This window comes from Alligator mississippiensis, chromosome 10, assembly GCF_030867095.1.
Source record: "Alligator mississippiensis isolate rAllMis1 chromosome 10, rAllMis1, whole genome shotgun sequence".
Classification (NCBI taxonomy): Eukaryota; Metazoa; Chordata; order Crocodylia; family Alligatoridae; genus Alligator; species Alligator mississippiensis.
Genome location: NC_081833.1, coordinates 5,701,706 through 5,717,143, shown reverse-complemented (window position 1 = coordinate 5,717,143; position 15,438 = coordinate 5,701,706). Strand labels below are relative to the sequence as shown.

Below are 15,438 nucleotides of genomic sequence, written 5' to 3'. Positions count from 1 at the left end.
CCCAAGCTTTATAATTCTGTTACAATGTCATGTACTCATTAAGCATCTTTTATTTTCAGTCTTTACAGTGAAGCAAATACTCATGTTTACATTTTTCCAAATGTCAGGACTTTCAGTTTCTTTGCTCAGAAAACCTTTGGCTTAATTACTTTTGGTTTCAGTTTAGGTCAGATGCAAAGAAAATGTTTGTATGCGATCTTTTCTTTATTCATTCGGATTCTGAATTGAAAAACTGGAAATTGGAAAGCATAATGCCCTGCTGTTTTACGGTCTATGGAAAAAAGGCAAGTAGGAAAGCATGAGATTTCCTAATTCCCTTAAAAAAAACAACCTTAAAGGAGCTGGGGTCAGTATTTCACATATATTTAGATTTTCAGATATATCTAAGTCTAATTGAAATCTGGCCTATTTTGACTGGAAACAGTCAATTCACAAACTAAAGATAATGCTAATCAGTTAAAAATGCAGCACTTTATGCATGCAGCACATTTAAGTACTGGTAGTTTTATTAACCAATAGAAACTATTCTAACATGATCTTTTTGTGCACTTGAAATTGAACTCCAATTTCTGTCCCAAGGCAAAAGATGATAGTGCTTTTCTTCAAGGTACCTGAGAGTGTTTAAACAAATGTTGTAACACCGAAGACTCATGATCATCTTGCCTCTATGAGTGAGGAAACCGCAGTGCTGAGCTCAGGTGACCTTTGCTTGAGACTACCAAGGAAATCCAGAGCGGGAGCTGAATTAGCATTCAGTACTGCCTTGGTTGTGGTCTTGTGATGGTCTGACCACTACGCCATGTTTTGGGGATTGGTAGCTTGGTTTCTAAGTCCACATGTCTGTTTTCTCGCATTTGCATTACAAAAGGTTCTGGTCTGAGCTAAATAACTTTCTGTCCCATTGGTGTAGGGCTTTCACCTGTCCCGGGAAAGCAGAAGTGGCGTTTGGGCTCACTGTGACCTGCTCGTCTGTGAATCAGCCAGATTAATAAGCATTTGTGGACTAGATATATTTCTAAACTGTGTATTCACTGTCTGTGAGGGCTCTGGGATTCATAGTTGGTAGGGATTAATAATTTCATAGTTTCAGGGATTAATGGCCCTGAACTATTCCTCTCTCTTGCTCCTTGTCCAGTGCGACACTGACTGAGGCAAGAATGTGGAAGCAGCTTTGAAAGTGCAGCTTCAAATTTATTTTGGCAAGGTGTAAATCATTGCCTTGTTCCCCACCAGAAGGTCAGATCAATATAACCAGGTCCCTCTGGGGCTTCACAGATCCCCGGGGCGGAGTGCCGTAGTGCTTGGCAAGACTGCCCTGGCGTTGGATGTGCTTTCTCGTAGCCTGCAATTCAGGTTTCGGTCCAAAACGTGTTGTGGCACGTGCAACTTGCGCTCATGGCAGCACACGTCCGAAGCCATCACCTGCCTTAGCCTGGGCTTGACATAGAGGAGTTCTCAGGGGAGGCCTCCTCTGTCCCTGCTGCCTGTGTGTGCTGGCAAAGCATGCATGCTACCAGCAACCCTTTCTCCTGCAGCGTAAGGAGGTCTCTTCCAGCCCTAAATGTCTGTGAATCTGTAACACAGGGATTTATCTAGTCTAAATGTAGACACTGCTCTTTGAGACTTGAGTCCTTATAAGTTCACTTGTGCAGCTGCAGGCTGCATATCCTTGAGCCAGAAAGGCCCAGGGTGCCCTCCCTGACCAAAGAGAAGGAGGTGTGTTTATTGCCCCTTGGTAACTTTAATAGGATCTTAGTTGATTTGGGACGGGGGGCTGTAAAACTTTGTGCTGAATCAAGGCATTTCCTTTCCTCAGCATACCTGGCTGTGATACCTCTCAGCCTCACACACCTCTGAAGCTGCGGGGCTGTTTGGTCTGTGAAAAGGGAGGTTGCAGGGGTTTTTTTTCCTGTGCTCTCTGCTGGACTTCCCACTTTTGGGAGCTTTTGTTAGGCTTTTGCATTGGATTTTCCTGGAAGAGAGAATTGTAGATGAGGCCAAGATTAAGAAAGGACCTGGAGGAGCATGAACATGAAATGGGGGAAAAAATAAGAAGCTGGTTCTGAAAAGCCGAGTGCGTGATCTGTTCCAGTAACCACAGTGCTAGGGCTGGCATTAAAAAAATACTCCACAGTCGTTAAGGGTAGTGTTGACAGGCCTGCTCAAAGGAATCTCTTTAAAAGGAATAGATGGACTGCTTGCTTTAGTCAGCCAAGCCACATGAGTGCCTTAGGATGCAGTTGTTTTATTAAGCTCTTGCTGGACCTCTCTCAGCACTCTTGGCAAAGGCAGCGCTATGGGGTAGGATGCGGCAAGTAGTTGCAGTCTGAGGCTGGGAGAGAAGAAAGGGGTCATTCTTATTCCTGCTTTGTGGATGGAAGTCTACGATGGATAGACTGATGTGGCCCAGTTTCTCTATTCCTAAAGCAGGCTGCCCTGGCCAGTCTCAGGGGTGCTCAAGAAGAATGCTGCAATGTGTTTTGTTTTATTTTATAATTATTTTTTATAGCAACATCCATGCTAAATGTCCACTCACTTACACTGGAAGCTTGCATGGGGGCTTGTGATTATGGTATGTTATGCAGAGAAAACACATGAGAGTGGTCAGTGCATTACATTTTTTTTTTCTTTTAAATTTCCATGAGTTGGAGAGGATGATGACTCATGGCTTGGAACGCACTTTAAATCCCTGAGGTGCTCATTGCCGCCTACCATCATGTATTGAATATCTAACATACCAGAGGGATGTCTGCAGAAAAAACTATGATGTACAATTATAAAGTGTTACAGCTTTGCGTTGTTTGCACAGGAACTATTAGCATGGCATAACTGTAGAAATAACACGGCTTCCCTTTGGCTGTTGATTTCCCATGGGCACAGCTGTTAAGTGTATGTGTGTTTTATTTTCTCTAGGCTGTTGACACATGTGGACCAACACTGACGTCCTATTTCAGCAATGTTGCTTTGACTCCCTCCTGTTTTCAGAAGCATCGAGAGAGATTTCATACCTAAGGTATGTACTAGCAGTTCAGCTGAATCTCTGTTTTATCAAAAAGCGTTATTCAAATGTTACCACGGAGAATGGAAATGACTCAGAAGGGCACTGTCTCATCACTTGGAATCAAGGGGCTTAACTTCTGCTCACGTTTCCCTTGAACAGGTGCTTAAAGGAAGGGCTGTAAAATGGAGGCTGTCAAGTGTGGCTGCTTGGAAGTCTTTGAGGGGAAGTCGTTTTCCATACTAGGTGGTCGCAAGGCTTGACTGACTTGTGTCGACTGAACTTGGGGGGTATCTAGTCGCTATTCCTCTCATTTGAAAGAGCACTCGTGATAAGAAACCTGTTTTTGCTTCTGTTTAGGCACCACCCCAGAGCAATGATGTTTGTGAAGTGGATTGATTTAAAGAGATCCTACAAGCTGGGTAGTCCCCAAATGTAGACTTGGAATATCCATTTAAAGAGAGAGTGTGCGTGCTCCATGATTTTTAGTTTTTCCTTTCAAAAAATCAATGAATTTGTATATGTTTTGATTGGATTTAAAGATGAGTGTTTGCAGCCTGAATGCAACACTGTGCTGATACAAAAAATAAATAAAATCCAAATGAAGTAGAGACTGATTCACTTTAATTTTCCAAGCTGACTGAAATGCATAATTCCCCAGGTAAGCAGCATAAATGGTAGGCAGTCAGATGCCTAGATTTTTCCTTCCCCCCTCCTGTTTGAATAATTAGAGGTCTGAAGAGAATGTGCTTTTTATAATTGCGTAATACTTTGCAATTACATTCTGCTTTAACCTCAAGGAGTGTCCCTCCTACACTTCCAGTGAGTATTTGCTGGGTGTCACTCAGCCGCCTTTCTGCTTGTTTTTGAAATGCGCGGTGCAGGGCTAAATCTGCCCGGGGAATCGGCAGAGGAGCAGGAGATCTGCAGTAGACGTGGACTCAGTCGTACTCTTCCTGGGCGTGGTGTTCTGATTTCAGGTTTATTGTTCTCGCCGCCCTCAGAACTTGCATCTCCGTCGGCCTTCCCTTGATTGCAAGGGCTAACTTTTATTGCAGTGTTTAGCCCTAGCGACTGTGCCCTCTGTGGTATGCTCTGTTGTTAGGGACTAAATTCAGTGTTCAAGAGTGTCAAGAAACAGGGAAAAGGAATAAATCTCTAGTTGTGACAACGTAGGCTAAGGGCTCAAAGTTGCTTTTATACCTAGATGGGCGTTTGCTGGTGTGCTTGGGAGGAGCTGCTGGGGATTTCCAGGTTTGGAGTGTGCAGTCGGGACCCGGGGTGTCAGAGGTGCTCAGGGGCACCCCTGCTGGGACACACTGCCACCATGTTGCAGTATTTCCAACCCCCCAGTGTCAAAAATCATGAGACAAACTCATAACAATCAAGTTTTTTGAAATGCAGACCATGAGACTCTATTTTGGAAATGTGCATGCGTGGGTAGGGGGTTATTTGTGAAGGTGTGGGGGGCTCCCTGCATAACCTGGCAGGATGCAGGATACTGTGGGTCAGGAGTGAGGGGCAGCAGCAGGGCTGGGGGGCTGGGGCTTGGGAGTGAAGGACGCATGCACATGGACAGACAGCCGTCCACTGCTCTGTTGCATGACTCGCCCCAGCCCTGGGGCCCCATTCACCCCAGTCTCTGCCCCACTCCCTCACCGTGGGGACCTCGATCTGTGCCCCCTGCCCCTTTCCTCTCCCCCTGCCGCTTCCCCTCCGCAGACTTACCAGCTTGATGCTCTCTACATATGCCAGAAGAAAAAATCCCGAGATTTGATCTCTGTATCAGGAGATCATGAGTCAGAGATAATTTGACTTGGAGTCCCATGATTTTGTCATGAGAGTTGGCATGACTGATGTTGTAGCCATGCCCTGAATGTGCACTGTTATAAGCAACTGCAACATCTGGTCCTTTTTATTGTCTCTCTCCATCTCAGGCAGGAATCACTGGAGACCAGCAGCCATTTGGTATCCTCTACTAATGTATTATTAGAAAATCCATGGGAGGAGGGATACAGAGCTCAGACTGCCTCCTGAGTTCCTTTACCTAGCCACCAGGCCCTGAGGAGCGAATCCCTGAGTCTGTTGCGTGGATGGCACAGTGGGACCTCCGCTGTGCTGGAGAAAGGACAGGAGCAGGCTGCGTTAGCCTCGCTCCCACCTCCTCTAGGTTTGGAGTTCCTTATTTACTAATTCCTGCACCTTTGCTCCTTTCCAGACCTGTGAAAGGCAAAGGAACATTGTTTTCTAAACCTGTGGTGAGCAAAAGGAACAGGGAGTACAGTTTCTCCTTGTCTTTAGAGTTAATTTTGCCCTGTGGTCTTAGTTTCATTCCTTTCCCTTGCCTGAGGGGATTAATATACCAAGAGGACTGAGTGTTTTTCTCTAAGACAGGTGCAAAATGGTTCCAGTCACTTACTCAGAGAGTGAGAAAAGCTGCCTTTACTCACAGCCAAGCTAAATGGTGCAGCACACACCACTGGGGAGTATGCAGCATCTAATGGATCGGCAGGTGAAGTGCATAAGGGAGAAAAACAGGCTTTAAAACGTGTGTGAATATAGCGTTCATACAAACAGAGGGTTGAACGGTGCTGGCCACAGCTAAGCAAAATGCCTGCAGGCTCTGGGGAGTTTTCCCACTGGGCTTCACCTGTGTAGCGCTTCTGCTGCTGTAGTCCCAGATCTGTGCATGCCCAGGCTGCCAGACAGGGCGAGTAAGAAGGGCTGCTCCTGGGAGATGTGGTGCTCGGCACCCAACAGAGAAACCAGCACCTGGGTATGTAGCTGCATCAGAGGTTGCAGGAACTGGGCCTCAGGCACTAACACCTGTTAGCGTGTGGAGGCGGTGTGGTGCCTCCAGGCCCAGTCCTCAGTAGCTGCATGAAGTCAGCGATGGGCAGCACCCGTGCTAGGGGGCAGAGGCCACCGGGAGAGAGTGAGCAGGGGCTGTGGTGTCAGCAGCCAGACCGGTCCCTTTGTTTCCCACCCTGTTGCTTCTAGTTGTCCTGGGTGAATGCTATGCACAGACCCCACTTTGGAAAAGGAAGTGTAAATAATGCTAGCTCCTCCGGCTGCAATCCTTCTTCCTGTGTGCAGCATCCACCTTCTCAGGTGCGCTGCCTCAGCCTCCAGTGGGGGTAGGTGGTCCCAGCTGACCCCAAAGCAAGTTGTCTCCATATAGAGCTGGGACTTTGCAGTGGGGTAAACCAGGACTGAATCCAACTCTGAGTGGTGTGCACTAAACAAAAGCCCTATTCTGCGGTGTGAGAATTGTCGGCCACTTTACAAGTAGTCTAAAGGCAGCTCAGTGGATCAATACAATGCAATCTATTTTTATGTAGCATCTTTCATAGGAAATATTTTGTGATATAATGAGTACTAGATCAGGGTGATAACACTTTAGGGAGTTGGGCGACAGCCCGGTTTATACAGGCGGAGAGTGGAACCACATCTGGAGAAGTAGCAGCGGGAGATGGCTGCTATTTTCAAAGCATTTAGAGCAGGGGTGGGCAATTATTTTGGGCGGAGGGCCGCTTACTGAGTTTTGGCAAGCCTTCGAAGGCCGCATGATAGGCAGCCAGGGGCAGATCAATATTAATTTTCTAAATTTTTTAGGGGTCCCGCGGGCCGGATGGAATGGCCTGGCGGGCCACATCTGGCCTTCGGGCCGCATTTTGCCCACCCCTGATTTAGAGGCTGTGGGTTAGTAGGGCAGCTACCTGGTTACACTGATGGGTGAGGTGAAAGAGGGCACTAGTGGGGGAGAGAGGTGAGTGGGGAATCGCTCAGAGTGAGGGGAGTCAATTATGGGCCAATTGAGTTGGGCATGATCATTGTCACCGGCAGAGGTAAGCAGGAAGGTACAATAAGCTTGTTTTACAAGTGTTTGACCTTGGCATGGACTGGCATTTTTAAATCTCTAGTTGAAATAAGGGGGTGTGTTTCATTTCCCTCGTCATTGGCACAGTAGAAGTACTACACACGAGGAACTGTTTGGATGCACAGTGTAACTGGGAGGAAAAAACCTGACAACACTGGCTGGTGTGGTTCTAACCACAGCATCAACTGACAGCAGTTTCCTGTTGCTAGTAGCTTTGTATAGATGTGAACCTTGTTCATGTGTGTGCTTTTGTCTGTCTTGTCTTTGTTAAATTTGGCTGAGGTTCTGCAGTTTGGTTTGGTCTTGTTCGTTTGCACTGTTCATTTCGCATGCTTGTTTGGAGGGTCGAGGGTGAAATAACTCCAGAACTAGTCACAGTCAAATGCTTAAGAACCAGAAAATGGGTTTCTGCATTTTTTAATTATACATATAGAGAGAAAAAAAAACCCAAAACAAGTTAAGAGCAGATCCTAGAAAATTGTAACAGGCTTTAATTGGCGCATGCAAGAACTCCATGAATTTTAGTGAGGTCTTGCATGTCAGGGTGTGTTTTTGTGGACTCAGTTGCAGGACTGAGACCTTCCTCTTCTGCCTTCTCCAACCTCCCTCTTTTGATGTGTAAAATATCACGGCTGTGAAAATGGAAGCACATTCTTTACTACGGTTCCCATTCCAGCTGGAAAACTTGAATAGATTATTCCCTTGTGGTTTGTGACATTGTAAATAGAGGCTTGGCAAGGTCGCACGTTGTCCGAGTCGAGTTATGTTGATTCCAATGTGGGGACGGGAGAGATGGGGCTGGGAATTAAAAAGAAACAAAAAAGAAAAACAACTGTACTGGGTTGTTGTGGGAAAAATCTTTAATGGAAAAAAGGCGATCACAAATAAGCCCATTGCTTTCTGACCAGAATTTAGTTTAGGAACATGGGACTGACATTTGCAGACATAGATACATAAAGAAAAGTGACCTGTTATATTTAAAGGTGCTTAGCATCTGCAGTTCCTGCTTACTTGGTGATATTCCTAGCATTAGGGCATTTGTATTAAAAAGCATAAAAACACAATTCTTCAAACACTTATACATGGTATTGGGCCCTTATGTACAGTGGGAATGTCCTGGGCATTTGTATGTAAGTGGATGCCAGTTAGGCTTTTGAATATTGATTTTTTTTTTTAGGACTGCAGGCCAACATTTTCCAATTAGATATGGCATATCCTATGGCTCATCCTGCTCTAAAAAACATTGTGTGTTTTTGTTTAGTATTATTTAAGTTTTATCCCTCTGCCTTGTTTCTGTGCCTCCCTTCCCCTGCATGTGTTTGAGGCTTTTAGGGTTGTTGGTTGTAGCTGTGTTGGTCTGAGGACATAGGCAGGCAAGGCTTTTCAGGTAGATGTGATTATTTTTTATTAGACCAACTAAATAGTTGGAAAAAAGTTCTTGGCAAGCTTTTGGGCACAAACACCCTTTGTCATTTGTGCCCAAAAGCTCGCAAAGAACTTTTTTTCCAACTACTTAGTTGGTCTAATAAAAGATATTACATCTACCCAAAGAACCTTGCCTGCCTTTGAGGCTTTTAGGCATTCACCCAATAGTGCTTTGGTAAACTGTCATTTCATGTTGCTAGTTTTGATGATTCTGTTCAGGCCCACTGGGATTTAGTAGGAGACAAGAGATCAGAACAAGGCCCAGTGGGCTTTATTACTGGATGATGATATTCAGAGCATGATTGATATACTCTTCTGCTATACAGCAGCTAATGGTTACTGGCAAGTCTTTGTATCACTTGCTTGGTTTGACACTTACTGTTTTCCAAAGAACTTTTCCTGGTTAAGATTTTCTTGCTGCTTTTCTTTATAAGAACCAGATAGAAACTCTGTCATTTGATATTCTGGAGCTAAACTTGTATTGTAGCTCAATGCTACAAACGTCAAACTTTTCCCCAGATATATAGAAGCACAGCAGTAACTGTAACAGGTAAATACATTCCACATATAGAGATGAGTTAACATCTATACAGGATAAAATTTTTAGATATGACAGCTTTTTCCCCTCTACCCTTTATCTCTTTCTTAATGGATATGGAACATATGGACATAAAAAAAAAAAATGGCCCAATTTTGTCCCTGCTGTAACTCCATTGACGTCATTCAAGTTGCAGCAGGGATGACTTGGCCCAGTTTCTTTAAAAATAAGACCTGATGAGCAAACCCTCATGGAAAAGTCCTACCAAGAAGGTTATCTTGAACACAGGATAAATGGGATCTTATTCTGTATTACATTCTATAAAATGATATTGTTCCATCCCTCTGCAATTAGATAGGACCCTTCTGTAAGGGAAGAATAAAATATGTGCTCTTTCTGCTGTGCGTACAGTGCTACCTGTGACACCATGCAAAGATGTAGCTAATCAGTTTAGAAAATGTCTACTTTAAAGGGACCTACTTTAAAATTGGTAGCATGCATAGCCTGACTCCTGGCATGTGAGGATAGTTGCGCTCTCCAGACGAGGTCTGAATTTTGCATATCAATGAGCCAGAACAATGAACAGCCATGGTAGAGCGATATGCTCTGACGTTATTTCTAATAAAGGAAAGAAAAATAAAACCCTGGCCAGATCTTGGAGATCTTATGGTCTGCTTTAACATCTAAATGACATGTTCTCTCTTTCTTTTCCCCCCGCTGCCTTTTAGAATCGGTACAACCTAGGGGATAGCCAGAGACGGTTTTATTTCTGTTGTCTGATTAATGTCATGTTGCACCTGAGCATTAATGAAATTTCCCATCATGCCTGAGGCATCTTAGGTTAGAAACCAAAGACGCAATTGCTTTCGTTTGCCCTACTTCCGTAAAGTTGACTTGTCATGGAAGTGAGGATGCATAGAGAATATAGATTTTTTTTTTTTTGTGGGGGGGACACAACATTGACCACTTCAGAAATACAAATTGCAGCTTGATTTTAAAGAAGAAAAAACAAATATACTTTCAGGCTACGTGCAAAATGAAAACTGAGACAGATCCAATAGATTCTTGAGAAGTACTGGGCACAAACATCTCTGCTGCTTTACTGAGAATAGTAGGCATTTGGCATTTTCAAGAATAATGCCACTAATTCATTTTGTTTCCAAGACCATTAACAACACTTGGCAAAGAAGAACACTTAAAAATGTGAGTCCTATTATAATAACTTCAGAGTGCCGGCACAGAAGAAATGCTTAAATCATCTTGTGAAATGCTGATATTTGCTGTATAGGGTAGGTCTGTAATTTGAGACCTCTGAATTCCTGGCTTTTTAGATGGCAATAGCTATCTGGCTATGGTCTAGTTAGAGCCTTTTTTGAAAGAAATGACTCACCTCTTGGGCAAGCAGATCATTCAGATCAATGTGAGCAGTGCTGCATGTACAAATAATTCCCCAAGGAAAATGAATATACCAAGAACTGCATATGCCTTCTCAGTCTGGCAGTGCCTCTGCCACTTGCAGATGCAGGTGTATACACTGAGTTCGGAAAGTTTTTTTGTAGCTCATGTAAGTGCCTTGGCAGAAAGTGGTATTGATGAGTTTTAAGTGAAGGAAAACGACCATAGATCTTTAAAATACGTTCATGTTTTTCTAATCCTCCCTCTAAAGCCCTCTTGGTAACACAAGGATAGAAATTTGCTCTTAACCTGATGATGTCCTGGATGCGTGTCAGGAAAACCTGGTAAATATATTCCACATCATCCAGAGAGAAATGGTTTAACAGCTGGCAAGAAGGTCCTGAGGAAGAGTTCTGAAAATAGTGAATCGATGGAAAATTCTACAACTAAATGTGTATTTTTCTCTTCGGGTATTTTGGTTGCAAACGATTATTTGTAATACAAACAAGCACAGCTCTTACTTCTGCCTCTTGTTGCATAGAATGAGCACTACTCTCAGGAAACGAATGGGCTTCTGAGCGGTTTTTTCCATTGTTTAATGCTCGATCTTGTATTTCCTCTTTAAGCTGCAGTCATTCAGATTTCTGACATCACATCACTTGACTTGGGGAGAGGCTCCTTCTGCTTCCTCTGAGGTCAAAAGCCAAACTCCATTGACTTCTGTGGGAGCAGCACTCATCTCATTTAGATAGTTGGAACCTCCTGCTTAACTCCCTTGAGCCACGGCAACATGGATTATTGAGCTAACATGCAAAATTCAACACGTTTGGAGAGTTGTGGGGGAAGACGCAGGGAAAGTGAATCTCATTTGAACAAGAAAGTGAAGTACATTTTAAAACTCATTTAAAACAACCTCAAACCTTAACCTGAACATGCAGGTTAAATTATGAAGCATCCTCCCCTCAGTAACCCTGGCCTTTGGGTAAGAAGAGCCGCTTTTCGCTATGCAAGATGCACAGATCTTTCTTCTGTAATCACTGGAGGTGCGTTTCTTTCTGTTCAAAATAGAAATTGCTTTTGTGCAGTGATATTTATGTTTGGGCTTGGTCTGCAGTTGAGGTCCCTCCCTAGGCTCCTCTCTTGTTCTGTTCAAAGGCAGCCACGCAGAGTTGCATCCCAAGATCCGCTCTCTGTTTTGTGTCCTTTGATGCAATGGGCACAACCCGCAAGGTACATACACTCTGTTACTCTTCTCTGTCTGGTCTGGTGATGAGTCCCATGATTGGAAATACCTCAAATTAGGTTATAGTCATGATTCCCTGGGGTGTGCCTGGAGATCCTTTCAAGGGTGCTGTGGGGTGCTACACGTTAGCAGTGTTAGGTGTGCAAGCATGGTTCACAAGATAAACCCAGACATTTCAGATAGGAATCCATAGAATTCAGGAGTTTTTTTGCAACAGAAGAATTGCTGTATTAATTTACGCATTCAAAAACTAAGAGTTGGCATTTTCCGAGGGGTGCATTTAGCTCGCTGAGGGGTACCTCAGGCTGAAAAAGGTTGAGAACCACTGAGCTATTGAATGAAAGCAACTCCACTTTGCTCTCATTCCTGTTGTCCCACTTGTTTTATCTCCTCCTCCTCTTTGAATCCTTTTTGATATTTTTTGTTTTATATTCCTGAACTCGAGGTAGAAGAACTCACTCTCCTGAAATAGGAGTGTGTGGGTTCTTAGTGGGGACAATGGTTTTCAAGACCTAATCATGCAGAGTTCCCGTTGCAATGGTCTCTGTGCCTGGGCTGACTCAGGAGTTGGGGGTCGAGATACCCAAGGCCTACAATATGTACATTTTTCCAAAAGAAAATGGGTAAGAAATAATTAGGTTTTTTGCCCACAAATTTCTGTGCTTCGAGGTTTTGCAGATCAGGTGTCAGGTACGTTGTCAGAGAAGTGGGTCTAGCTAAAGAAAGCACCCGACTAAACTATGTCTGGTTTAATCCAGCTCTATTCTTCTTCTTCTTCATACACATTATATTTATTCAGATAATGCAAGGAAGGGATCGGGGTATGCCATAAGGTTTATTAGGCAATTTGTGCCAATTCTTTTATTGGAAGTTTTAATCTCTTCTGGTTGAAATGAGGGGCTCATGAGTCCTAAGCTCTGGTTCAGCACAGCACCTTTAGTACACACTTAAGTTCTGTTGACTTGAGTGGGATATAATAGCATCTGCTGAAGCCAGTAGAATTTTAAGTATGTGCTTTAGTGCTCCTCTGAACTGGGGGCTTTTTGTCATTTTTCTGGGAAATAAAGTTTATCGGGCGACATTTCTTATTATACCTCTGAAAAACAATTTAAAAGAAGATTGGTGAAAAACTTGTTCTCTAGAAACCTGCTCAGTGAACAACGAACTCTATTATTTTGCCCAGAAAATTTTCCGTTTCATTACTGGAGAAGATGAAATACATTCTATCGAGGTAAAAATATTTTTTTACAGCCTTTTCTTTCTCTTTTTTCTTGTACGAGGTTTATTTCCTTGATAGATCATGTTGCTGCTGTAATTATCTAATGCTCGCACAGACAGGATGCTGCAAGTGCCCATACATTTGCTTGCCGACGTTTACTACGTGAATTTAGAGGGCCTCAGAACAGGTGCCCCTGTGCAAACTCCATTGACCACAGAGATCAGTTTTGCCCTGTGGGCTTGTCGCATTCTGCCCATATGCAGGTGTGTTAATCCAAGATCACAGCTGATTCCTAACCAGATAAACAAGGAGGTATAAGAACTGGATTATGGATGGAGAAAACAGAAGGGCACTGATGCAACTGCCACGGTGGTATGTTTAATGAAACGTTAATGATAGTGGCCAATGCCAGGTATATGAGAGCAATCAGTTGATTCCCTCCCCCCGCATCAGAAGAAAAAACAAGATTTTTTCAGGATTTTTATTTGCCTTTGAGGCACTAAATAAGAGTTACAGCTTTCAAGTTTTACCCTTTGGCTATGAAGGCTGGGGGCTGTGGCAGTGTGGGGTAGATGTTGGTATGTTTAGCTGGCATCAAAGCTTTAAGAGCTGCTTTTCCTGCATGCATCTCATTTCTCCTTTCAATCGCTTTTGTTTTTCTGGGTTACTTTGGGCCAGTGAGAGGCAGCCTCCTTCCTTCTTCCGCCTGGAGAACATGAGCCCGCAGGCCACTTATGGCTGACTAGACAGCATCCATTTTCTTGTGCATAAAGAAGCCAGTATGATGAGGTGGCCGAGGTCAGTAGGGAGCGTTACCCTCACGTGGCTGAGCTCCTGATCACTCTGTTGTAACACAGCGGGGTTAACAGACTCTTCTAGCATCCTGATTGTGCTGGAGGGGCCACTTGTCCTGCAATTACTGCACTGAAGTGTGCGTGCTTATCATGTTTTCTTTGGCAGATCCTGGTTGGGGACAAAGATGCCTTCTCCAAGATGCTGAGAGGGTCAGGCAGTGGGAAAACAGGAAGTAGTGGTGTGGTCCAGGGTTATCACTGGCTGAAAAATGCCCTTGGTTTTAAACTTCCACTTGCTTTATTGTTGGCAGGATCTGTTTTTCACTTCTTTGCATACTTGCGCAGTCCATCACCTGTTGTCTCTCTAGGCAGCTGCACTTAACCTTACGTCATTGCTGCGGTTGTTATAAAGATAAGAGTCTTGTTGAAAAGTTTGCGTCTGGATCCAGACTTGTCCCGATGTTTTGAGGCATATGAGTCCTAGGTGCTGGTGTGGGTCTCTCTGTCTTACACAGTGCAGAGGGTTATAAAGTGTGACCCTCAGACTTGACATTATTCAGAGCTCTCTAAGCAGCTAGACATTTTTATAAGCCAAGCAAGCATTGCAAAATCCTGGTATTGTTTGGGTGGGAGAATGTCTCTTGATTGTGTTCCTTTAACAGTTGCCTTTTTTTAAACCAAAAAATCCCCTTTGCTATTCCACTTCCATTTGTGTCAATGTTAACATCGCACCTGTGAAGAAGCAAGCTCATACCGGTCTCTAAGTTGGGAGGGTGAACAATGTAGTATTTCTTCTTAAAAGGAGAGGTGGTTTTATCTTACTAAAAGCCAATTTTACACTGCTGCTGGGGTTCCCCAAGTAATGGTGCCTCAGACCACGATGGGGATGTATTATATGCCAGCACAATATTTTGTGCTGCTTTGCCATGGTGGCTTGTACTGACTGAGAAGCACGTAGGGAAGTTGTTCTCAACCTTTTTATATTCAAGGCACCCCTCTGAAAATGCTAGCTATTAGTTTTTCGCTTGGTTTTTGGCTACAGAAGAATAGAGCAATTCTTTTCTTGCAAAGAACTCGGAGAGATCACAGCAGGTCAGACCATTTTAATGCTATGGATTCCTGTTTGAAATCTCTGAGTTTATCTTGTATATCATGTTTGCACACCTAACAGTACGAACATTGCATGGCAGTCTTGAAAGGATCACAAAGCACACCTGAGGGTGCTGTAGCATCCTGGTTGAGAAGCACTAGTATAGTGTATTTTTCCCTACATAACTGCTCTCCTTCTTGTTCAGTAATGATCTGACAGCAAATAATTCCCTGACTTCCTGCACAAATGTCCACATTAGTTATGGCCATACTACCCACTGATTTTTCTCCTCTGTCATAAAAAGATATTAAGGCAGGTGTGGGTCAAAGAAATTGAAATGGGTAGTAGCCCACTGATGACTGTTTTTTTTGCGGGGGTAGGAGCAGGTATGCATCCAAATGAATAGCTCTGCAGAAGCTGTCAGCGTTGTCTTGAATCAGCCCTGCTGCTAATATATGCTTCTTACAAGCATAAAATCTTACCAAGGAACATTGGTTGATAGTCAGACTAAGTCAAACAGCCCTCTGGCCTGTTGAGTTGATTGGATACCTCCTAAAAACGATAGCTCGTAACAAAAAAAAAAATTGCATGCAGTACGTGCTTTATGGTAGCGCATGGAAGCTGTCGGAAAGATCCGTTTCCTGAATCAGCCATTGTAGTCTCTGCTGACTTCTAAAGATCCATGTTAATTTAATGGAAACTCCTTCCATTAGAATGGAGTGTGCGGTTTTCAGTCGTATATACAGTAGACTGTCTTTGAAAGGGGTGGGGAAGATATTAAAATGTCTATAGCTAGACGCATACAAGGACCAAGATACGATTGAACTAGCCAGCTGTACCATGGCACTTGAAAGCT

The 15,438-nt window shown here is 43.7% G+C and overlaps 1 protein-coding gene across 7 annotated transcripts in view; it reads left to right on the top strand.

Moving 5' to 3' along the window:
* PITPNM2 (phosphatidylinositol transfer protein membrane associated 2) overlaps nucleotides 1–15,438 on the top strand; it is a 180,979-nt gene that overhangs the window by 15,171 nt on the left and 150,370 nt on the right. For all 7 annotated transcript variants that reach the window (XM_014598468.3, XM_019486739.2, XM_014598469.3 and 4 more), the window contains exon 2: nucleotides 2,914–3,013. The gene's annotated coding sequence lies outside the window, so the exon portion shown is untranslated. The remainder of the gene's footprint in view (nucleotides 1–2,913; nucleotides 3,014–15,438) is intronic.